The sequence below is a fragment of the Grampus griseus genome (assembly GCF_964374135.1).
Source record: "Grampus griseus genome assembly, chromosome: 19".
NCBI lineage: Eukaryota > Metazoa > Chordata > Mammalia > Artiodactyla > Delphinidae > Grampus > Grampus griseus.
The window spans coordinates 19,116,878-19,143,164 of record NC_139013.1 but is presented as its reverse complement, the minus strand read 5'-3'; positions in this window follow the sequence as shown (position 1 = coordinate 19,143,164).

Here is a 26,287-nt window from a genome sequence, read left to right as displayed (position 1 = left end):
AAGCTTTATATAATCTGGATACAAGTCTTTGTCAGATGTGTGTAATGCAAATAATATCTCCCAGTCTGTGGCTTGATATTTCCTTTTCTTTCAATGTCTTTTGAAAGGCAAACAATTTTAATTTTAATGAAGTACAATTTGTCATTTTTCTCCTTTAGTCAATACTTTTTATGTCCGTAGAAATATTTTTCTACCCCTAAGTTGCACAGTTTATCTCCTATATTGTCTTCTAAAAGTTTTACAGTTTTAGGCTTTATGCTCAACTCTATGAACCATTTCCAATTATTTCTTGAAAAAGAAGTGAAGTAAGCGTTATGGTTCATTTTTGTTCCATACAGATACGTAGTTCTTATAGCATTATAGAAATCAGGTAGTGTGAGTCCTCCCACATTGTTTGTTTGTTTTTTTAAAGAATTGTTTTTGCTATCTTAGATCCTTTTCTTTTTCAGACAAATTTTAGCATCAGTTTGTTAACTTATACAAAAGAAAAAGTCTACTGAGATCTTGATTGGAATTTTATTGACTCTATAGATCTGTCTGGGGACAATGGACATCTTAACTCTATCAAATCTTCCAATCCATCAGCAGGACAACAGGATGTATCTTTTAATTTATTGAGATCTTTCTTAATTTTGTTCAGTAACATTTTATAGTTTTCTATGTAGAAATTTTGCACAGCTTTCATTAAATTTACTCCTAAATATTTTATTTTTAAATTTTATTTTCTAAATATTTGTTTCTCATATATAAATGCAATTAGTTTTGTACATTTATCTTGTATTCTGTGACCTAACTAAACTCATTTTTAGATCTGGTAGGTTTTTGTAGTTTCCTTAGGATATTCTATGCAGACAATTGTGTCATGTGTTAATAAAGAAAGTTTTATTTCTTTTTTAATATTTATGTTTTTTTATTTCATTTTCTTACCTTGTTGCACTGGCTGGGACATTTAGTACAATATTGAAGAGAAAATATGAGATTGAACATCTTTGCCTTTTTCCCAATCTTAGGGGAAAGAATTCAGTCTTTAACCATTAAGAATGATGGTTGCTGTATGATTTTCATAGATTCCCACCGTCAGGCTGAGAAAGTTTCCCTTTATCTGTAATTTGCTGATCTTTTTTTTAATCATGAATGGGTTTTGGATTTCATCAAGTTCTTTTTCTATGTCTATTGAGATAACTGTGATATTTTTTCATTAATTCTGTAATGTGCTAAATTAATTGATTAATTTTTGTGTTGAAATATCTTTACAACCCTAGGGTATACCTGTTATAGAATGCTCAACTCAGTTTGCTAATATTTTATTGAAGATTTTGACTTGTATATTCATGAGAGATTTTGGCCTGTAGTTTTCTTTCTTTATAATGACATTGTCAGCTTGATATCAGGGTTAACACTGGTCTTATAAAGCATGTTGGGAAGCAGTCTCTCCTCCTATATTTTTAGAAAAAGTTTGTGTAATGTTATTATTATTGCTTTTGTAAGTGTTTGATAGAATTTAATAGTGAACTCATCTCAACACAGAGCTTCCCTTGTGGGAAGGTTTTTGATAATAAATTCAATTCTTTTAATATTATAAGATTATTCACACTTTCCTGTTAAGTTTTAGAAGCCTGTGTTTTTTAAGGCATTTTCCCATTTCATCTAAGTTGTTAAATTTATTGGCATAAAGTTGTTTGTAATATCTTATTATTTTTATTATTATTCCTTTATTACTGTTATTATTTCTTATTCTTCTTTAGGATGTGTATTTGTTATTATTGTGGATATGTATTGATATTCTGTAGAATACATATTAATATTCCTATTTGTATTTCTGATATTGGTAATTTGGCATCCCTCTTTGTTCATCAATTATTCTTTCTAGAGGTTTATTAACTTTATTAATCTTTTCAAAGAACCAACTTTTGGCTTTGTTAATTTTCTTTACATGTATGTTTCCTGTTCATTAATGTCTGCTCTTATATTTATTAATTCTTTCCTTCTACTACCTTGGGCTTATTTTAGTTTCCTTTTTCTATCTCTATAAGATGGAAATAAATAATTGGTGTTACACCTTTTTATTTTCTAATATAGACATTTAAAGCTATAAATTTTGTTCAAAGCTCTGCTCTGTCTGTACCCCACAAATTTTTAAATGTTATATTCTCATCTCCACTAGCTTCAAAATATTTTAAATTTATCTTGTGATTTTTTATTGACACATAAATTATTTAGAAAATTGCTGTTTTATTTCAAAATATTTGGAAATTTAAATTTCTACTTTATATCATTTTCTTCATCCTGAATACCACTTTCAGCATTTTTTTTGTGGTGTAGGTATCCTAAAAATAAATTTTACAAATTGTTGTTTGTCAGAAAATATCTTTATTTTATCCTCGTTTTTGGAGGTAATTTTTGCTAAATATAGAATCTGCCTTGACAGAATATTTTTTCTTTTACTTTTTAAAAATGTAATTCAATTGTCTCTTAGTTTCTATTGTTTCATAAGTGAAGTCAGCAGTCAGTTATTCTTCTTCTTATTTTCTTTCTGTACATAATGTATGTTTTTTTATCTGGCTGCTTTCAAGATTTTCTTAGCTTTGGTTCTGGGCAATTTGACTCTGATATTTTACTTTGTATTTATCTTGCTTGGAGTTGGCTGAATTTTTCTAAATTAAGTCATTGTATTTCGTTGCGTTTGATATGCTTTAAGTCATTATTTCTTGAAATTTTGGTCTGCCCCATTATCATTGTTTTCTCCATCTGGAACTCTAATTCCACTTTGGCAAGACAAGTAGTACTCATTTTTTTTTTTTTTGTCTCAATATTTCTTTACATTATTTAAAAATTTAAGAACTCCGAAGAACATCTGTTTATTTGGGATATATCTATTGATACTTACTGTATTAGAAAGTAAAACTGAGAAATTCTTTTAAATAATAATAATTATTAATGATTAATATTAAATTATTAATAATAAATAATAAATATTATTTAGTAATAAGAAGGAGGAGGAGGAGATAAAGAAGAAGAAGGTCATTACATGTTAACATAAATAACATATTCTTAATGGATAAAAAACATGTTTTAAGTAAATCTTAGTGAAAAGAATGGCATTGTTTTATATTTTTACAGAGTGCTATTCTGGCTTAATAAATAAAAGACAGCTAGATTCTTCTATCTGATTCTGCATCTATCTGTTGTGATATAACACATCATGTAGCCTCTGGGAAACACCACTGTACACCTATGAATGAATGGGAATGGAAAGGGCAAGTAAAATCTTAGCTTTTGATTTTGAAACAAAATCAAAACAGCTTTAACATTGAAGAATTTCTGAAATGGTCTTGTGGACTCTCTTTCAGAACTGCTATTATATAATAGCAGTTCTACTCATTTTTTTTCCCAATTCTTTTGTTCTCTGCAATTTTGATTGGAAAATGTCTGTTGATCTGTAAACAAGGCCACTTTCTGTCCATTTAAAATCCTACGTTAAGAGGATTTCCCTGGTGGTCCAGTGGTTAAGACTCCACACTAACATTGAAGCGGGCATGGGTTCAATCCCTGATTGGGGTTCTAAGATCCCACATGCCACACGGTGCAGCCAAAAAGAAAAAAAATGATAAAAATAAAATAAAATCTTATGTTAAGCCTGTCAAATTTCTATATTTCATTTATTATAATTTTCAGGTCTATCATTTCCATTTGGCTCTTTTTTTATAGTTTGCCTTTCTCTGCTCAAATTATTTTTCTGTTGATTTATTAAGACCATACTTTCTTTTAGTTCTTTGAGCATAACTATAATAGCTGCTTTAAAGTGTTTGCTAACTCCAACATCTGGGCCATGTCAAGTCTAGTTTCTATGGACTACATTTTTGTTATTCCTGGATCATATTTTCCCATTTTTTCTCTTTTTTTTTTGAATGTTTAATGATGCTTGATTGAATACTGTACATTACAGATAATACAGAGAATCTAGATTCTGTCAGCCTTATTTAGGAGTGTATGTATTGTTTTATTAAGCAGTTTAATTGCTGGTGGATCACCTGGAACTTGGCTTGGTTTTTTGTTTGTTAATGCAGATCGATGGAAAGTCCAAGATATTTTCAAGCTCCTCTAACTTGCACTCAATCTCTAAACTCTCTGCATCTTGTTGGAGCTTGAATTTAGACTTCGTTAGGTCAAATCTAGAGTTCTTATACCTAAGACACAACTTTTCTGGTGACTAAGTGGATCCATGGGGGCGTTAACAAGGTGCTAAAGAGATCTGTTCACTCTGACAGTGTCATGAGTCAAGCATCCAGCGCCCACAAGACTGCTCTTGCCCCATCACTGCTCAACTTCTGCTCCCTCCGTTCTGATTTCAACCCCTAAGCTGATGCTTTTTGGTAAGCACTGGGTAATCTTCATGTATGTGGAGCCTGGCCCTCAGCAATGGACTTGTGTGGCAACCCCACAACCCCCCCCCCCACACACACACAGTTTCCTTTCTATGATGCTCCATTAGGCAAATTCCAAGCAGTTGAAGTGACCCAAACTCTAACCTTTGTCTCCTCAGCTCAGCAGACCTGCTATGCTCTGCTCAGACACCAGATTACTGTGCTTTTTGAAACTTGTCCTCAGGCAGAAGGGCTAAGTGACCATAGAGTTTATCTCTTGAATTTCCCTTCTTTTAGAACTTACTGTTTTATGTTATCTATTTTGTAGTGCCTGAAAACAATTGTCATATATTGTGTCTAGTTTTATAGTTTCTTATGGCAAGAGAACAAGTCTGGTGCCAGTTACTTCATCATGGTTACAAGTGGAAGTCTTCCATTTTTTAATATTAGCAACAAAACTTGAAAAAATATAAACACATCTATAACTATATATATCTCATGAGCCCTCTGTTTGAGACACCTGGTCTACATCTCTTCCTTTTCAAAATGTGTTCTTCAGAAAAGCATCATCAGTATCACCTGGGAGCTTATAGAAAATGCAGACTCTCAGGTCCCAGACTGACATACAGATTCAGAATCTGCCATTTAGTTAAGACCCAAAGGTGACCTTATGGTCATCAACATTTGAAAAGATCTTCTCAAAAGTTCCTGCATTAGAATCAGAATCACTAAGGTAGTAATGCTTATCACCAGGGAAGTTTGGAGAGTATTGAGATTTTCCGTAAACCTCTGAGGTTCCTGCTCCATGTGTCCTGCTCCCATTATGTGATCTGCCCTGTGGTCCCGCCTTGATTTGACTCCAAGTATACCATTATTCAAAGGATGTAACCCATATAGATAATTACATGGGTAATTTCATTTCCCCAAGGAATTTTCAGGCCATATTTTTTAAACGCTTTGCTTATCTACTCGGGCAGCCAGTGGTTTCCTCTCACACATGACAACTCTGTTTCAGACCTTCACTTAAAATTTACTTTTCCAGAAAACTCCCCTAAACCAATCTTTCTAAAGCCTTCAATAAAAGCAAGGATGTTCATCTAGCTATAGATATAGCTATTTGGCTACTTACTTTATATGGACTAAGAGAAGTACAGTGTTTTACATTTGTCTCCAACTTTTCTTCACTACACTTCGAGGAACCACAACCCTAATTTGCTTAGTCTGATCTTAACACAATTCCAGTCCTGGTACCTGGCATGTTTTTAATCCATGCTGTTAACTCAACCCATGATTATACTGTTACCCATTTATAAGCATCACTTTGAAACAAGTTTGTGGCATTTTTCCTTAATCCTTCATATCATCTATCTGCTCACCCCTGGGTTGGGCCGTGTAGACTGGGTCCCACTCTATCTCACCACTCATCCTATCAGGCACCATATCCCATATGATATAGTGCTCTGAACTTGGCCAGGTCAGAGGGAGGTGAAGCACGGGGGCTGGTATTACAGGGGTGACCATCCAGCTGCCTGCATAGGGGATGAGTCATCTCAAATAGCAGAAGCAAAGGTGGCGGGGGCAGAAGCATGTCCAACGATACCAGATACCATCCTTGGCAGTTCTATGCCTCCCTTGCCAAGGTCAGGCAAGTGCAGATGATATGGGGGAACAGCTGACTCGTGTTCATCAAGCAGTGGGAATGGGAGCTGAATCCCCTCTCTGTGACCCTAGGAAGCTTCTTTCACCTTGCCAACTCTGTTTTCCTCACATGCTTTTGGAAACTTGATGTATCTATATTCCGTCATGACTTCTTATGTTTAATGTGTGAGGAAGGCTGCTGGCACCGCCCTGGTGGTTGCCCTGTAGTCTTTTTTAGAGCAGAATTGTGTTTTAGGTATTAAGATCCTAAACGTGTGCATAACTCTTGGCCCATGATTTCACCTCATTTTTAGTGATAGAGTTAAATAATATTTGCATTCAGGGATATTATTTGAAACTTTATTTATAACAATGACAATATAAAATAAGCCTAACTCCAACTATGGAGGATTGCCCAAATTATGATCTATCCACATGATAGGATATTATACAATCATCTGAAATCTTATCAATACAAAAAAAGTCAATGGCATTGGAAAATATAAAGCACTCAGTTAACTACTCTACATAATTTTGTTATATGTGTATGAAGTATATAAGAATGTCTTCATGGTGGTTATTGCTGGATGACAGTGTTGATTATGGATGACATAAAAGTGTTTCTTCATGTTCTACTTTATTTCAATTGTTACAAGTCAGTATATGAGAAAAAAATCTTACTCTAAAAAAATCTTGAATGCTTGGGTTGGAGTCTAGGTTCCAACATTGGCTGTGTGACCTTAAGTAAGAGAAATCTACAGAGTGGGGAAAACTTGCCTCGCCTTCCTCGTTGGATGGGTGAGGGGCTAAAATAGGATAATGGGCAGGAAGAGCCACCTGGGAGGAAATGGCAAAGAGATAGAAAGGCCATTGCTCCTACAAATTGGACTAGGAACTGCAAAACTATTCTTATAAGAAATGTTGTTGCTGATAGGATTTCAAGTTACTCTTATCTTCTCCAACCCAACTTTGAAATAGACAAATTTTTTTAAAAGAAAAAAAAAAAACCTTCATGTAGAAGATTCCCTTGCCTAGTCATAGAAGTGTTTCTTTGTGATTAAGACATAAGCTACAGTTGATAACTCTTCCTGTACTGACAGATCTAAAAGAGTGCAGCCCCCCTCCTCCACAATACACACGCACACACGCGTGCACGCGCACACACACACACACACACACACACCCCTGTTGCCCTAGTCAGCCACCTGCTCAAACAGAGGGTAAGGTGGAGTCTCTGATGCCCCAAGATGCCATCAGCCTTATGAGTGCACTCCATGCCTTTGATCAAGGGGCAGGGGCCACTCCCCTTCCTGGGTATGCAAGGAAACACCAGCATTCATTTAGGGTAGTGTGACACTGAGTGCAGCCACGTTGGAATATTCCTTTAACTGCAGAATGCAAATGTCCTAAGGTGCAACCATCCTACTTTTCTGCAGTGACTCTAGGGAGATATTTGCTCATGTGCACAAGATATTTGTACATTCTTTTTAAGCACTGCATGATATTCCATACACTGGGCATGCTAAAATAATATTCAGACACTGCTCTTACAACTCAGTATCTCAAACTGAGCTGCAATGAAGTGAATCAATGTGTACTGACAAGGATAATCTCCAAGAGTTTTATTTTTTTTAAATAAACACGTTGCCAATCCAAGTAGACCATGAAACCATTTATATAGATATAACTCAAAACCTTACAATTCTAATTTCTGAGGGTGTGTAAAGGCATAGGAAATCTGGAAAGACTCAATTTGATAAATCGATAGTAATCGTTAGATCTGAGGGTAGGGGAGAAGTGTGGAGGAAAAAATATATTTATACTTATATTTATGCCTTACCTGTATTAAATTTTTGTCAAAAATAATGAGTTCATGTATTACCTATCCAATTAAAATTAATTTAAAAGTAAAATTAAAATATCTGACAAAAATTATTATCGGTAGCTGATAATTGAACAAACACATAAATATACTGTGGACAGCTGAAGCCAGGCTTTTTCACTGTTGGAGAATAGAGTTGCAAAATTCAAAAGAGGTGGTGGAGATAGAATCCTTGTAGTGTTGGATTGGAATTAAAAATATAAGTGTGAAAGAAAGGAGAGATGGGGGCGCAGAGAGAAAAAGAGAGAGAGATTGATTATCCATGTGTATATATACAAAGGACTAGAAACAATGACACCCCAGTAGCAATGAGCGTGTCTAGCCCCCAGATCGTCATTTCTATATGTCATTCTGCACTAAAAACAAACAAAAACAAAAAACACAACAGAGTCCCTTGGAGAAATGGCTGATTCCAGGACCAAGGAAAATACTAGATGAACCTTGAACTTCTTGTGCCAAAAAGTGAGGAAGTGCTCACAGAATGATGGGGACATGTCAAAAGGACAAAGAAACCAGTTTGAAAAGTCAAATCTAGGACCATTTTAGCATCAAAATAATAATAGAAAAGAATTATAACACACTGAATGAAATAAAAACCCATGAGTTACACTGATAGAATGTATAAATGGAAAAGAAGGGAAAGCTCTTCCTTACAGTAGGAAGATAATTAGTAAATGCAGAAGGAATAATGGAATTAGAAAACATACCTTTGGCAGCCTTCAGAACAATAATAAGTAAATCAACCAAGAATCATCAATGAATCCTAAGACAAGTGGGTTAACATTTGAGGAGTAACTGGCTATTTACAGTCTCAAGATATTGGGCTGGCCGAAAAGTTCGTTCGGGTAGCATCTTACAGAACACCTGAACGAACTTTTTGGCCAAGCCAATATCTCCCCATGAGAGACTTACCGATTACAAAGGAAACAGTGTAACCTAAGCATAGAGAAAGCTGGCAACACCACGGTAACCAAGCATTCAGTTTAGCACGGCCAGCCCGGGATCAAGCCCACATCCTGTGTCTCCTGGTCAGACCCACGGAGAACAAGACACCACACCGCTCTGGTGGTATTTCTGCCCAAACTGCATTAACTGAATCTAATCTTAACAAAACAGCAGACAAACCCAAACTTCGGACATTCTGCAAAATAACTAGCCTGAGGTCCTCAAACACGTCAATGTCATGAGCACAAAGGAAGCCTGAGGAAGGGCTCTGCACTAAGGGAGGAGAAAAGACCTGGGAACTAAAGGCAGTGGGTGATCTGGGGGATTTTTTTCACTGCAAAGGACATTATTAGGGCAATTAGCCACATCAGATAAAAATCTATGGATTCGATAATCGTATTGTATGATATTAATTTCCTGATTTTTCTTTATTTTTTGATTCCTGTGGTTACATAAGTGAAGGTCCTTGTTTTTAAGGAGTACATACTGAAGTATTTAGGGGTAAGAGAGCACTGTGTCTGCATTCAATTTTCAAACAGACAGAGAGGGGAAGAGAGAGGGAAAAACAGACGAGGATAAAAACTGGCAAAATGTTAACACTTGGGGAATCTGATGAAGGGAATATGGAAATTCTCACAACTTTTCTGGAAGCCTGAAATTATAAACTTAAAAGAAATAAGAAATTTAAAGGAAAAATGAAGTACATCAAAAAAAAACTTGCAGCAGACAACCAAGGTCTCCAACCCAGAGTCAAGGTCAAAAGCTTGACAGATCCTGCAGAGAGGCTGTGTAAACAGAATGAGTAAGAATCTGTGTCCGAATCTGGCCAAGGAAGAGGCAATAATTGGTAAGACCTCTCAAAGCCTCAGTTTCTAACTAGGACTGTTCATCACAAATCATGGGGGCATTGGGGCGTCATGGAGTGACACGGTGCAAGGAGAGCAGCTGGCACAAAGCCAGGCCCCCCAAAACACTCAGTGAACATGAGTCATGACTAGTCCCTGCTCTCGGCCCCATCACTGGGGGCATCACTAAAATACAACAGGAAGGTGAGGTGCCTGGTTCCCTGAGAAACTGAGAGAAAGCACAACAGGGAACAGTGGTCTCTGTCTAGGCAGGCAAGTCAGTGTCCCATTTGCTTGGAGAGAGCTTCTTCATGAATAAAGTTATGTTAAAACCACTCAAGTGCTTCAGTTACCTGAAAACTCCTCTGTTTCCAGCAGAGGATATAGGAAAGCCTGAGCATCACTTTATGCAGAGGGCAGGCTCTCCCCACCGATGCCTGGGTTCCGCTGCTCTCCAGGACCTTTGGAGCAGACTTGGGAAACTTTGAGACATGAAATCCCGACAACCCCAGGCTGCTTCAGCCACTGACAGTCAGGGGCAGGCCAGTGGGCTCCCTCACCCGCCGTGATCAGCTGACTGGGGACTCCGGCACAGACCTCAGGGCAGCAGATTTCAAACTCGCGCACATGTACGCACACTGCACACCACAGTGCATATACACGCTCACACACCACAGGAAGTATATGTGGACCTCTGTGCGTATATGTGTGTGTTTATAGACATACAGACACTCTACAGGGAACCTTGATATATAGAAGTATATAGAATAGATAGAATCGAAGTTGATTTACATTCTTCAGGAAATTTAACTTTTTCTTTCCTTGGCAGGAAAATTTCCAGTGTTTGCAAAACCCCTAAAATGCCTCCTCTGAGCTCCGCTGTCCACAGCAGAGTTAGCACCCTCAGGTCAGGGTAGAAGAGGGCCCAGAGGCAGGTTCAGGCAGCCTGCTGCCCCTCATCTATCTCCTGAGCCCCAGCACCCTCCTGGGTGAAATAAAGATGACACTGTCCATTTCCTAGTGCCACCATGGAAATAACAGGTAACGCGCAGCATCCTTAACAACTGGTGACGACCGTGACTATCATTATCATTTGCTTCCCAGGGAAGGGCACCCAGAAAGAGTCCTCCCTGGAGCTCCTGGTTCCCTTGGTCTCAGAAGAGACCAGAGCTGCTCTTGGCTGCACTGTTACTGACCCAGGTTCTCCCAGGCTGCACACACCAGCACAAACACATGCTTGCGGTGCATTTGTTGAGTGAAAGTATGGACAAGCATTCCCAAATCATTTTGAAATCTTAAAGGCACTGGAGGAAATTCTAAGTTTTCTTAAAAACATACCTTCAAACACATATCTAAGTGTGGATTTCCTCCCATATCTGCAGCAGACATCATACTACCCTTGAGTCTAAACCGTCTTTTCCCTTTTATGGTGTGTGTGTGTGTGTGTGTGTGTGTGTGTGTGTTGCAAAAATCTTCCCTGACAGCCAACAGAACACATTCTTCTTCTAATTGTTGGTTTACCTCTCACAAATGCCGGTGCATCTCCCCATCTCTAATCCTCACCTGCTCATTCATTAGCTATCAAGTGTAGCTTTTTGGGAACAATTATATTCTATCCTACTGTCAGCTCTCTCTGTGCAGGTAGAGGTTACATCCTGACTCCTTACACAGGATGTAAATTATTGCTGGCATACCAGTACCTGAAGAGTGATTATAACCAGTGCACAGTTAAATAATGGATGCTTAGCATGGTACCCTGTAATAAGCAAAAGATATGAAATATCTACTATTCTAAGTGGAATATGCTAAGTATTTTTTAAATAATAAAACCAGTTGGAGGAAGACAGGCTGTTGAATCAAGGTCTCCGGAAGAGACACCCCATGTGCCAGCTCATTTGTAGAATCTGGATGGCACTGTCATCTCACCTGTGAAATGGGAACAAAAATCACATCCTTCACTGAGCAGCAGAATTGCAGGCAAAGGCTTGGCACTGAGCCCGGCACATAGTAGGTGCTCAGGAAAGGGCAGCAGCTACTGCCCTCTGAGGAGTGAGCTGGCCTGCAGGAGGAACAGCTGAGCACTCACTCCCAGAGCTGCGTCAGGTGCATGTCTGACCACTGGGCAGTTGTCAGCAGGACCTGCTCTGTCAGCAAACATAATGGAAGGTTCTAGAGGGTTGAGAAGAAATGGAGTCAGGGTGGTACCTGCAGACCTCTCTTGCCTCCAGAAGCCCAGAAGAAATGGAGCCTCTGGGCACAGTATTATGTTCAGGCCTGGGCAGCTGGGGCCCTTTCCCTGAGCCCCATGCTTTAGAGGACCCTCCTCTGATCTCATCACAGAGCAAGGAATCAGGAAGCCGAGGGCACACGCCTGCCCAGAGCTTGCATCTTCCCCATTTCAGAGCAGACTCCTGACACTGGGGCCCTGGATTTCTTTCTGGATTAGCCCAAGCCCACTTCCAGGGTTTACGTGGTCCTCAGCCCCAGGCCCATCCTACTGACCACAAACCAAGCCACTGGTGTGTGCGGAGCCCAGCGGAGGTCAATTAAGTGAAGGGAGTTCATGCTACTTGGACAATCTGACCAGTATGGCCACTTACATGCATATGGGATGGGCAATGTGAACATCTTGCTCCTGCCCTGTGGAGAAGACCCACCCTGAGCTGAAGGTAAGGGACAGGTCCACGAGGGGACCAATGCGGAGGGCCTTAGGATCTGTGCCAGCCTGTGCACCGGGCACTTTGGAATGTTCTCTCGCTTACTCCTCACCAAGGAGGTTGGGCAGGGTAAGAGCATAGACTCCAGGGCTCTATGGTCTGGGTCCAAATACTTCTTGGTCCTTTTCCTAGCTCTTGACCTTGGAGAGCTAACATCTCCGTATCACAGCTTCTCCATCTGAAAAATAGGAATAAGCAAGTTCACCAGCTCCCAGGGCTGCAGCGGGGATGGAGGAGGAAGCTATCAGCAGTGGCCTTAGCCAGTGCCAGACACGTGTAACACTTCCCCTTATTGTTAGGCCCATTTTACAGAAAATCAAGCTGAGACTCAGAGGGTAAATAATTCCCTGGGAAGCAGCTGAAGTGATCTTTCTGATTCGAAAGCTGCTCCTCATTCGGCCTCGCAGCCCTGTCCCCTGCCCCCTGTGACACAGGTGCTGTGGCCCTTTGCACTTCCCCAGAGGGTACCTCTTGGGCTGACGAGTCCAGCCCATCTGGGGCTCCCAAGCCAAGGCCACCAGAAGATGTAGCTGCCGGTGCAGATGGAGAAAGAGCCCTTCCTGCTCTCATTCCTGCTGGCAGGTGGGAGAGGCTGGCCACACAAGCTTCTCGGGCTCTAGAACGTTCTGGAGCCATCCTACCACCCCACCGTCCTGCCCACTGCAGCGCTGACCCCGGAGCCCATTTCTGCTCACACGGCTTCTCACCAGAGCTTCACCCAGAGAGGCCCCTGGACACAGCCCACAGTGGTCCCCAGAGGATGCCTGGAGCACGGCCAGCTTCTCCAGGCCTTGAGGCTCTCACCCATCCTTCTACCTCTCTAACACCCCAGGGCAGCTGAGCGCATGGCAGAGCCCTAGCAGGCAGACCCCTCCAAGCATTAGTTTCCTAGGGCTGCCATAACAAATTCGCACAAACCTCGTGCCTTAACACAACAAAACTGTACTGTCTCACAATTCTGGAGACTAGAAGTCAGGAATCAAGGTGTCTGCAGGGTCATGCTTCCTCAGGACGCTCTACGGGAGGATCTGTTTCTTGCCTCTTCCAGTATCTGGTGGCTGCTGGCATTTCTGGGCTTGTGGCCGCGTCACTCCAATCTCTGCCTCTGTCTTTGCGTGGCCTTCTTCTCCCTGTGTCATCTCCTCTGTGTCATCTCCTCTGTGTGCCTCTTACCAGGACACTTGTCACTGGAGTTAGGGTACATTGGATAACCTAGGACGATCTCTTTGTCTCAAGACTCTTAACTTACTTCTATCTGAAAAGACCGTTTTTCCAACTAAAGTAAGATTTACAGGTTCCAGGGGTTCAGTTGTGGTCATATCTTTGGGGATCACCATTCAGCACACTACTGTGTCTTCATCTATAAAGCACGAGCAATAATAGTATTAGTCCCAAATGATTGTGGTGGGGATTCAATGAGATAATGTATGTTAGATGTGTTTAAAAAAATAGTACTATATTTATTATATTTTTCCCTACACATACAAAATCTTTAGGTAAAAACATACAGATCTTTGTAGAAGTCTATAGTATACAGATCTTTACAGAATCCTAGTGCCGTTTAAATGTTCGCTTGTTTAGTTTAACAAAAACAATCCCTGAATGTTATTTGTGTACTCAGTGTGAGGATGTTACAGATGTCCCCAGGGTATATCCCCTGCAGGTGCCAGGACAAGGCGTTCCCAGGGATGGGGACAATCACAGTCACTCAAGGCCATCATTTGTGGGTTGCCTCCATCGTCCTGACGATGTAAGCAGTTAGGATGTAACAGCTAAGGTTTTATAAAACACACATGGACTTTTTGGAGGATGACAAAGCAGGGTATCAAACTTCAAATGCCCTTCCCTTTGTTCTAGTTCAGCCCCCGTTAGGGGACTGGATAGCAGGCCTGCACAGAGATATGCATTTGAGGATGTTACCTGCAGTGCTGATTATAATTGCAAGGGGGAGGGGGAGAGACAGAGACAGAGAGAAAAAGAGAGAAGGAGGCAGAGAGGGAGGGAGGCATGGAAACGAAAGAAAAGGACAAAAGAAAGGAAAACTGCTGTAATACCCTGGATGGAGGAATGGCTGAGTGTCTAAAATGTCCCCCAGACTCTCTGCTCCTCTGCAGGGCTTACAGCGAGGGGCCTGGGGACAGTAAGGCATCAACAATATATGCAAAATGCTCACATTTTTGTAAAAGGTCCACACGTGTGTGGGCGCCCTCCTCTGTGCACATACGGGCCCAGGATGCTGATGGACTTCTACATCCATGAGTGAGTGGAAAGGGTCTAAAACACACACCCGCCTGTCCCTTCAGGGAAGGGCTGGAGATGCAGAGGGGTGACCTTGCTCTTTCTGAAATGTGTGGCTATTTCCCAGCCAGGATGGCATCAGAGTCTACCAGTGTAATCACCAAATTAAGTACGTTTTCTTACCCGGATTTGCAGACAAATCTGTGTTTAGCTGCAGGATCTGGAGGCTCAGAGAATGTCAGGTTGTGACTGAAGCAGAGGGAGCCCCTGCCCTTCTCTGAACACCACTCCCACCCCGACTTCTGCAGAACAAAGCCGGGTGGTGGGGGTGGGGGTGGGGGGCGGTCCAGTGCTAATTCTGCCTCAAGGATCAGGGGACTTGGCCAGGCCGGTCCTGGGCAACTAGTGAGTCTCAACTGGGAGAGTGAGTGAGCCTGCCGACCGTGAGCTCCTGAGACCCACCAGCAAGTTCCATCTGGCCTCGTGTCCCCAGGGCCTCACTTGCAAGAGGACAGCGGAGGGCTTCGAGGCCATGCCTGCTTGGGGATGCCTGGTGCCCGGGCCTGGTGCCCGGGGCCGCTCCCACTTGGGCCGAGGCACGGCGAGGCCAAGGTGGAGGCGGGAGTGAATCACCGCGAAGCTATGCTGCACAGGTGCAGTGAGACTGTGAGACTCTGGGAACCAAGCCCCAGCTGGGCCACCGGCCTGGCAGGGCCGTGCACCGATCAGGTCCCCCGGGTGCAAACACAAAACACGCTGGGACTCGCTCCCTCTGAGAGGCGTCTGAGGGCCGTCTTTCATGTTTCGGAGGCTTTGTGTTTCCACCAGGGATGCGTTTCTGAGCTCCGGCCCTTGTAAAAGGATACTGTTCAGCCAGGCGGGTGATTCTCAAGCTGTGTGGTGTCTCTGCTTCCCCATGTTTTGGAGGCATGGAGTTCAAGTTCTAGTTCTTGCCTTGCAGCTGCTGTGTGACTCACCTGGGCTCTGAACTGTTCTGGGCAACCACAGTCAAAGGGGCCTGGCCACCTCCCAGGCCAGCAGGAAGGAGGCTGTGCTCCAAAGGTCATGGTTACTCCACTCCCTCCCCCCTCCCCTCACCCTCTCCGAGGAGCCAGAGGGAACCGCAGGGCAGGAGACCCCACTTAAATTCAAGTCCATCAGGAAGGACTACGGAGTCTAAAAGTCAGCGGTCACGTGGGCCACACCTGGATCAGATGGGACCAGGCAGGTGGCTCAGCAGGAGGGGGTGGGAAGTCATCTTCAGTGGGAGGAAACAGGTGTCAGCCCATTTCCTCTTAACTCGGGAAGGTCTGTGTTTCGTCTCCTGGGGCAGGGCCTGGGGCCTTTGGGAAAGGCGATTAAAAATCTGCTTTTTGGTTCCCTGTTTTCCTGGCACTCCAGGGACCGGAAGATGGGAAACTGAGGGATGAAACCTCCCCTGTCCTCAGGGAGTGGGGAACACCAACCGAATGTGCCAGAGATTTCTGAGCTCCCCTCGTCCCTCAGCAGCAGGTGGTGGTTAATCCAAACGGCACACATCTGGGGTGAGGACTGACTCTAGAAAAATGCTGTCCCTGGAGCTGCGAGGCGGCCAAACGATCTGCTGTCGGCTGGCCACGCTGCTCTGCTCACTCGCTCTGCGCTGACACCCTCGCTGGTGTAAGGGACCGTCCTTGGGTCCCCCAGACATTCCAGGCCCTCCTCTTCACTCACCGTGTTCCAGAAATGTGTCGTCTCCAGGACAACCTTGTTGATGGCCTAGGGGACTTGTGTCTCCCTCAGGATCACACCTGAGCCTCTATCCCACCACCCAGACCCGTGCCCTTTCTCTGAGGCTCAGCAGGGCCAAGGGGCTGATGCCCGCACCTCCCACTCCGATCCCACACCACCACCACCTGTCACCACAGCTGCTCCCCGCATGGAAGCTGTGGTTTGGGCTGGCGCCAAGGTCACTGCAGAGCTCCTGGGCGTCCGGGGTGGCATCCTGCCCTCCGCCAGGGATGGTGGTGGCAGAGGGGTATGCAGGGGAATTCTGTATCCTTCCCTGCGATGGACGGGAAGTTTCTTCTCCTTAGGAATCCTGAGGCATATCACAGCATCTGAAGGGGAAGCCCGGGCCCAGCCATAACATCGAAGAGAACCAGGACCGCATGGGCATCGTGGTGCTGGGGGACGAGTCAGGCTGTCGCTCTTCTGTTCACAGTCTTAGGAAGAAGCCTAGACTGGACTCATGTCATGGGAGAAGGGATTGCCCAGGGCAGGGGGTGATGGGCCAGTCAGGGCAGAAGGGTGGTGTGGGAGGTGGAGCTGTGAGAGGAGAGCCCAGGAGCAGCTCCAGACTTAGAGATACCCAGACCTGAGCATGAGGGCATTCTCCACCAGCACTGGCAGGTGGTCTCGGCCCCGCTGTTCAGTCACCTCGAGGCTGTTTCTCTCCCCTTCTGTGGAATAAGTTTACAACGTGGCTCCCACCTCATGGGATGGCTGTGGGATGGGATGTGTTATGAATGGACAGGGCCTCACCCAGGGCCTGGCTTCTACAGTCCATCCCGGTGACCTTGCTCTCAGGTCCTTCTGCACAGTGAAACATCCCCTTGTAGCTCCGTGCATCCACACAGAGCTCCCGGACACATGCCGCCCACCTGGCCACACCTACTCTCTGCCAGGCCCTGTGCCAGAGAGAAAGACTCAGCCCACAGCTGCTCCCGGCCTGGGGTAGAGGCTCACCTGTAAGCAGATTGCCACACGAAGCCATAACAGATGTTTGCCCAGGGGGCCTCAGGAGTGAGTGACAGTGCCTGGGGGCGCCCCCAGGGCTTATGAGGCGGAGACGACGCTCTGATACTGTAACAGACACAGCCGACAGGTACCAAGCATGTTCGTTCTTATTTGGTTGTTTTGTTTTGACTATACATTCCTTCATTTTCCATTCATTCATAATTTCTCAATTATCCATCATGTGCCAGGTACAGAGAAGTTCTCTAATACAGAGACAGCCCTCCATCCAGAGAAAGCGACATTACCTGAAGGACAGAGCCTTCCCTGGCACACGGTCGCTGCCCTGCCCATCTGCTGTCACTGCAAAATGACAGTCCCGAGGCTCTGGTTTAACCAGGGGCACCCCCACTGGACTGTTGGCCTACTCATAGCACCTAGCACAGCCTCTGGCGGGGGGAATGCTCCAGGAAGGGGGGTCGTCAGTGGCTTCAGGGAGTGTCATCTAGGAGAGCCACACAGAAGGCCTGACCTTAGGAAGGACCTGTGAGCAGAGGAAATGGTGTGAGTCAAGGCACAAATGTGTCAAAAGCACAGCCTATGCACAGTGATGGGAAAGAGGAGGAAGGTTCGGGCTGGCAAACCCAGCTGGAGTGCGTTGAGAAGCCCTCGCCCCTTAGCCTGGTGCCGCAGGCTGGGTTCCTCTGAAGGCAGAGCTGAGACTACGGAGTGTGTGTGAGTCATTTATTGGGGAACATTACCCTGGGTTCAGGAGTAAGGGATGGGGGTGCAGAAGGGGCAGAGGCAGTTAAAGGATGTGTAATCAAATTGGCCATGCTACGGGTGAGGGTAGATCATCCCATGGGACCTTTGGAGGACCCCATGAAATGTGTCTCACAACTGTCCACGCTGGGAAAGGAAGGCTTTCCACCTCACCCCGCCGTTGGTCACTGTGGTCCCGTGAGCTGCTAATTTGCAGCAGTTCAGGACTGCCAGGGTTACTCCTGGGTGGATCGGGCCGGTGGCTGCAGGAGGGGTGGAGTTGTTGCGGGGATGGAGAGTTCTAAGTAGTGCACACAATGTGGTACTATCGGGGGTTTGGGGAAAAGCAAAAGCCATCAGTCGAGCTGGCCGACATGAGTCTTGGCCTTGAACTAGATTTCCTGGACTCTGAGCCAAGGATCCAGGGCAAGTACCTGACTTGGGAAGTGCAGGGAAGACAGGTAGGGGGTGGGGGAAGGGAATGCGTGTCATCAAGGGGACGTTAACAGGGCAGCCAACAAAATGGGCCCCGGAGCTTCATCCCATGGGAAGACTTGGGGACACACATCTTGGATCTGTCCTTCTGAGGGGTGAGGAGTTGGGACATCAACACACCAATTCCCATCAGTCACTGGCTGGTTGCTGCTCCTGGGGATGTTAATTCCCTGGCACTTGGCCTGCCATGAGGGCAGAGTGGCTTTCTGAGGTTTTGAACAGGCTCTCAGGCTCCCATACACATATTCCAACTGTTCTTTCCAAGAAAGCCCTTCCCCCAGGCCTCACCCTCAGGTTATCAGAAACGGATGGCAAGCTCTCATCATGGCCAGGACAGGCCACCATGGCCCCGGCCCTGTTCTGGTTTTCTCTGCAGCCTGGATCACCCTGCCAGGCCTGACATTATACATTCATTGGCTTATTGGATTATGACCTTTCTCCCCCAGTGACATGCTAAGCTCCCCGAGGTCAGGGACTTGGTCTAACTCAGGTGTTATTTCAAGTGCCTAGAACAGAGCCTGCACATGAAAGATTCAATAATGTATGTTGAATAAAGGTGGAAGGACTCTGCGAGTCTTGCCCTCAATATTTAGTCTCCCAGGAGGAAAGCAGCCCACTGCTTCCCCTGGTTTCCCCAGGGCCTTGGGCTGGGATTCCCCTGACTGCTAAGCATGCCCCACGGGGGATTCCTTTGGGTATCATCACAGCCATTTCCGGTTGGGTGGGCGTCCCCTCTGAGAGCCCGCAGGACTGGGGTCCGTGCCCTGTCCCACCTCCTCCATCTACCCCAGCCCCGAGGTTTTCCTTACAGTCTTTGGAGTAAAGTCACAGCAGTATTCAAAAGGTTAAAGCAGAGTGAACTGCTAATTTTAATGCTTTCTCTAAGCTTCAGTTTTAATAAGCGAAAATGATGTTCTTATTTGCAGTAAAGTGGTGTTATAAAATTCTGTCTGTCAAGCTCATTTTAAAACCATGGAAATAAATGATCTGACAAAATCAGGCTATTAGACAAGTGAGGAAGAGTGATTTCCATAAAAGTAGAGGAGCTGTTCCTTAATTTCACACTTGGTAGTCTTTTGGGTCGACTAAATTTTTAAATAAGTGATAAAATTATATTAGCGCAATTGCATTTTTATAGATTTTTTGGTCATTGTACTCTTTTTCAATCCCTTTATTTTAGCTCAAACTGTTCTGCTGAAAGGTTACTCTCAACTTATGTTACCTCGTAACAGTCTCTGCCCACAACGTGGCCCGAGGCTCACAGATCCTCAGACCATCCAAGCAGGGTCTGGTCAGAGCACATCACACGCCCGGAAATGGCCATTCCCTGCCAGACACCTGGGCTGGGGGCCTATGGTCTCCGGATCCAGAGGGAGGGGTGGTGGACCCCTGAGAATATCCCCTGGGCCGGGAGCTCACCTATCCCGGGCTTCTGAGCTCCTCAATTTTTTGCTCAAAAGGAGACTTGGTTCTCCGGAAACCCTCGGTCCTCCCACTCAGGATGCTGGCTGAGGACAGGACTGGGCAGTGTTTGCACAAGAAGCTGGGAACTCAGGCAGAGCAAGGGAACAGTGGCTCCTTTGGGGTCCTTCACGCGCCCTCCACAACCCTGCTGGCCCCCTCAAATCATCAGATAGCCAGCGCTGAGCTGGTGTTCTGTCTCAGGCCCTGGGAGAACCCTCAAAGGAAATCCAGAATCCCCAGTCTCCCGTGCAGCTGAAATATCCCTATCAGACAGACACGGGCCCAGTCGGGGGAAGGAGGGGGACTCTTCTGATTTGATTTTTAATAATCAAAGGACAGCAGCAAAGGTATGAATGTTTAGCACATCCTCTGCCCTGCTCTGTGCCGATTTCACAGGTTAACTGTTCAGAGCCCAGACGTCTGCGCCCCGCAGGTCCCGCCTCAGCCAGCTGCTGCGTCCCCTCATACGCAGAGCTCACAGCCTTCTGCTCTTTGCCGCTGGTGCTTTTGGCCAATTCCGAGACCCAGCCAGCAACTCATGCTCAGCCCCAGCCCAGGTTCCTCTCTTGTTCTGCCCAGGTTGAGCCCCTGCCTGGGTCACTGTCACACTCACCAGCCTCGTCCACCTCGACAGGTCACCCCTTGACCTTGGCATCCTGCCTAAGCACAGGCAGTGAGATGACCTGACATAAAGGTCTGGTGAATGGCTGCCCCCTCACCCTCCGTGGATCGGTCTGGGTTCCGGAGCCGGGACCTGGGGCTGCACAGGTAACCCCCAGCTCAGCCTCAGCGTCCATCTAGCCTCTGGGTACGTCCTCCTAGCCTGTGTTGAGGGGCTCTGGCCATGAGGTTGTCCTCCAAGCTTCTCTGTGAGCAGTTTTTAAAAACATGGATTCATTTCCAGGTAGTCTGCTTCCAGGAGTAAAAGGAGTCTCTTTCTCATTGGAAGGGAGGGAACACATGTTTGTTGAGCGTCTGCTATGGGCCAGGCACAGTGCTAGGCTGTGAGGATGCAGACATCTCATCTGTTTCCAAGGGAGGGGTGTGGTACTCACCTGGGAAGCACAGCTCTCAGAACAAAGGAGCATCCTGCTCCAGCGAGAATGACCTCTTGTCACTGGAGGCCAGGCATCTGAAGAAGGGGGAGGCTGGGTGAGAGAGTCCTCACTAAGAGCTTTGGAGAATCATTTTTTGGTAATCTAGCAAAGTGAACCCGGCACTTTCTGTGTGCCAAGCACTGTGCTGGCTCCAATAATAGAAGGGCCCTTTCCCATTCCTCCCTCTGCAGGGAGGCGGAGAGGAAGCCTGTTTTCACCCGGAGGACTTTCCAGGTTGGATGTTTGGTCCAGGGGAAAGTGAAGCAACCTGGGAACTCACAGCCTGTCCCTGCCTCAGTCTCCCCATCTGTGCAGTGGTGCTCAAGGCTGTTGGAGGACTCTCCTGGCCCTGGCACCCTACAGCCAGGAGATCTGGGCAGTTATCACGCAGCGGCCGGAGTGTGTGCCCTCTGCCAGCCAAGGAACATTCTTCTGCCATTCGGGAGAGCATCTTCCAATCGCAGAAGTCAACACTGCATTCTCCCCAGAGTCTCCAAGAGGCAACGTGGGAGCGCAGGGGAGTGTTAGAGTCACACATGCTTCCTGGGAAAGAGGAGGAAGTGCCTGGTAGACAAAGCCTGCAGGGTGGCCTCGGAGGGGCAGGGCTGTCTCTCCCTAGGAAGGAAGAAAGAAGAAGTCCAAATTAGTCATGTTGTATTACTTCTTTTTATGGCAATGCTCTGAAAGTCTGCAAATGTCAGCATGTTAATTTACTGTCACTCAGTGATATTATTTCATCCTTTCAAAAATGTGTTTCTTGCATTTTCAGTAGCATACTCCAAGTGTTCTCCATCTCAAAGTTTCTATAGATAGTGCGACTACTTTCACTCTGACCGTTGCCAAAATGTAGAAATTCATCTTTGACTGTAGCCACATATATGTTAGGCATGGAGTTGGGGACTTGGGTTTCCTGCTTACAAAAAGGGGAAGAAGTCTGATTTTTCTCTCTGTTCTATCACCTCTTGTCCTCCTAAAGTGCTCTGGGGTTTCTCTCTCAAGGAACGTGCAGAGATAAATTTAATAGAGAAATTTTAAGGAATCAGTCACGGCTGAGTTTGTATATGCAGTCTGGACCCTCCCTGTCTCCGAAGCCAGCCCAGCCCCAGCCCGATGCTTCTCCTATGGTGGCAAACTTATTTCAAAAATTCTGATGAAACACTTTGTAAATTTTGTTATTCTGTGATGATAATAAATCATTATAGCCTTAAACACTTCTCTAGCTTGGAGCCTCAGTCACAAATTATCTTGTCATTCTGACCAAAACATTCTCCAAAAAAGCTTGACAAGTGCTAAAACCCAGAACATGAAACCATGTGTTGTTGTGAAAGCAAGATTCAGAAATGTCAATTAATTAGATTAAGAGGCTACTTTTAGCTTTACTCGTGTTGCCAAATAACCCTTAAAATATGCAGAGCAGTGGAAATCTACCTCCGCGGTAGAGCACTTCTGTGCCGAGGGAAGACAATGGATCGGACTCACGGATGAAACTACTGTAACCGTCAGTCGGCTCCAGAGAATGATCTAGAAGCAAATGTCACTTCTTCTCCCACAGTGTGGCTTCATAAGCTGGGTAAATTCTGTCATTTATGAATTCAAGTAGTTCCCCCAACCCCGCCCCTTAGAATTCGTATACAGATCTAGAAGGAAAAGTCAAGCCTTTTTCCTATGTCTTTACTAGTAAGATGGATTTTTAATGTCTTTCTGTGCTTTTTTATAAATTTGCATTTGCATTTTGAAGTTCACTTTGTAAAAAAAAAAAATCACGGAGAAATTATTTAAAATTTTTTTATCCCTGTTTCTTGAAAATCTGATCTTTAAATAATCTATATCCTCCATTTTATTTATGCCATAAACTGTTCCTATATTTTAATGGTCTGTTTGCTTTAAAAGGGGTTGTTGGTTTTAATAGCTCAGTTACTATCTTTGTAAACTAAACTCCTTCTGACGAAATTCAAGCAGATCATCTCTGCCTGTGTGTGGAAGGCACATTCCAACCCCTGAAAAGGAAATTTAAGCCAAATAAATATTCTGCCCAAATTAAAATACATCAAATGAATAGTTAACTTGGACAAGAGTTGATGGACAGAGCAGTCGGGCTGCGGACACGTGGGTGTTGGAAGAGCTGGCTGCCAGGCTCAGGAGAGGAAACCCAAATGAAATTAATTTCCTGTAACCCCCTTTGTCCATTCCTCTGGACTAATCGATTGCAGCATTGGCATGGACGTCTTGGGCGAGCAGAAACGGGCAGGACAGATGGTATCACTGAGGGTGACGTGAGGCCATTCCTGCCAGGATCTTAGAATTGCAGCCCCTGCACCCCAGGCACAGCTCAGCGCCCCCCCCCCCCGCATCAGCTCTGGGGGCATAGGCACTGGAAACTCACCTCCAAATTCTCATGGCAGTTGTACCCACCTTGATTCTATTGTAACCTGTGTGGGTTCTGATGCTAACTTGATGGCAGGGCATTTCCACAGAGGAAGACACATCTGCGCCCGCACAAAGAAATGGCAGGGGTGGGGTTGAGGCTGAGGCCGAGATGAGGGATGTCTGAAGCTTTGCAAAGTTGCATGGAGCTGTGACAGAAGCCCTCCCCTCCTGGCATTTATAAGCTCGCTACCCCCTGCCCACCGCCATCCCCAGCAGCAAGCATGAGGAACCAAGAGAAGCATGAAGGCCAGGTGCTCTGTCTGAGCCCTCCCTCCCCGGCTGGGGGCCGTGGTGCGGGGGAGGGGGTGGGTTCACCCTGGCAGTCAGGGCAAGCTGTGCCCTGTGCCAAGGATGGGACTTCCTATGGGAGGGACATCTTGAATGGAGCTGTTTCCTGCATTCTGTCCTTTTGTGCAGGGCCAGGAGACGGATGGAAGTGGGGATCTACAGCCAAATGCCAGGTTTCTGTGCCTCACAGTTCCTGTTGGTCCCCCTACTCACTGTACTTCCCACCCCTCTCAACTAATCTCACTGTTTCTAGCCAGAAATGAAACAATTAATGAGCTAGACAGAAGCCCTACGTTACCTCTGGAACTAGATGGGTAATTAACACATAAATAAATAATTAAATAAGGAAATAAAAGAAAATGGATGAATGAGGCATCCAGGGCTCTAGTCTCCCCAGAATAAGATGCACAGGGTGGTAGAAACACAGAGGGGAAGGGGGATGTCCGAGTGCTAGTCTCAGCTCTGTGGCTGACGTGGAGTGTTACCTTGGCCAAGTCACTCCCCGTTGCTGGGAGCTCTCTCAACGGACCAAAGAGCCCGCCCTGAATAAATGCCTGCAGGAGTGCAGGGATGAGACACAAACGTGGGTGGTTTAATGCAGCCGGATGGCAGGTGCTGCCATGCCCCCTCATGTCCCTTCACCTGCACCGTTATTGAACCTGCTAAAGGCTTCCTACTGCAAGCACCTGGGTCTCTAAGGCCCCAGGATCATCTTCTTCCACGCACAGAGAGCAGTGCTCAGCCAGAAATGGATGGGAGTTCCGGATCCCCAACTGCCCCGACCTTCAGAGGGGACCCCTTGGAGATCTTCCTGCACAGTCCTACAGAGGTTCCCAGTGGGATGGAGTCCCCATTGCCCCCAGTGGCAACACGCTTCTTAATGCATCTGCAGTTGGCTTCCTTTCTGTTTCTGTCTCCCCTATCCCCCCACTTCTGTCTGTACTTTTGGGGGTCACCTGTCAAAGGGAGGACCGCACCAAATCCTCATCTCAGGCTCCACTTCTGAAGGAGCCTCACCTACAAGACAGATAGGGAGTCGTAGGGATGGGGCCAACACGGGAGCCCATGCCCCCCCGAAGACGGGCAGCCCCCTGCTGTCACCTAGGAATGTGGCATCTAGAGATGCCAGAAATGGATACGAAATCTCCCAATTTTCAAGATTTGGCAATGAGTTAAAGTGATTGTTTAAAGTGTGGCCCAAACCAAACAATCTGCAGGTCGTATTCAATCCACAGGCTACATTTTCCACTTCTGCCAGGTACACAGTCACTGTTAGTTCAGGTGCCAGAGAGGCCCTGGATGAAGGCTCCTCTTCCTAGTAAATCCTGGTCTGCAGCCATCTCAGGGTCTAGGCAGTGTCAACAAAAGGACAGGTGGTCTTTGTGTGGGTGGTGGGCCTCCAGCTTTACCTCAAGGAGAGAGTGGCCAGGAGGTTCCTGAGGTCAGTGACATCCACCTTGGATGAAGAGCTGCCCCCCATCAGGAAAGCCTGCTCCCGAGGGCCCACGGGAACCCCGTAGCTTGGCTTCTATCAGGCTTATCCTTCTGCCCCATGGAAAACTGAGATCCTTTATTAGGAGGAACCATCCCTTGAGGAATCTGAGGCTTATCACCGCACTGGCAAAGCTGAGGCCAGACATCACTCCAGATGCACAGAGGAACACCTTCCAACCCATACACAGGGCCATCTGCAGCCCAAACTTGAACTCCAAGTGTACAGCTCGAACCTGATGTTGGGGCAGAAAGAGTCCTGGTGCTTAGGGCCTGAAAACTGGTTGAGGTGAGACTGGGACCCGCTGCTGATCAGAATCACAGCTGTTGGTCCGGGAATGACCCAGTCCTGGGTTCCCACTGTTGTGACGGAGAGCTTTTCCCCTCAAGGTTGCCGAAGCCACTCTGCCCAGATTTCAGCGATGTGAGCCAAATTTCCTTTCTTTGCTTAAGATCTGGAGGCAATCCCTGCTGACAGCATCTTGACACGCATCCCTGAACCCCCAAGCCTGGAAATGAATGGGCACCCCATGAAGTACAAGTTCTGGAAGGCAGGTGGAAGTAGTGTGTGCCAACTGAGACCCACATCCAAGGCCTGTGAGTGGTGGACCTTGGAGGGTCCACGGCCCCTGGGACTAAGGAAGTGTACGGACTTTTGAGAAAGGGGCCAGAAGCCCTAAATGGTCAAGAAGCTACAGTAGAAAATCCTAGAAAGGCCTCCAGGTGGAATAGAATAAAATGCATCTATCACTGCAATGGTCGTAGCAATATTTCATTTCTGAGGATTCAGAGGGGATTCTCAGGATGCAAGAGGCTCTGCCATGGGTCCCGCCATCTCAAGGCACAGCCAGAAGGCAGCTGAGCAACTAGCTTTCCTGTGGTTTCTTACAAGGAGAGGCCCTCCCCTCCCTGCAAGCTC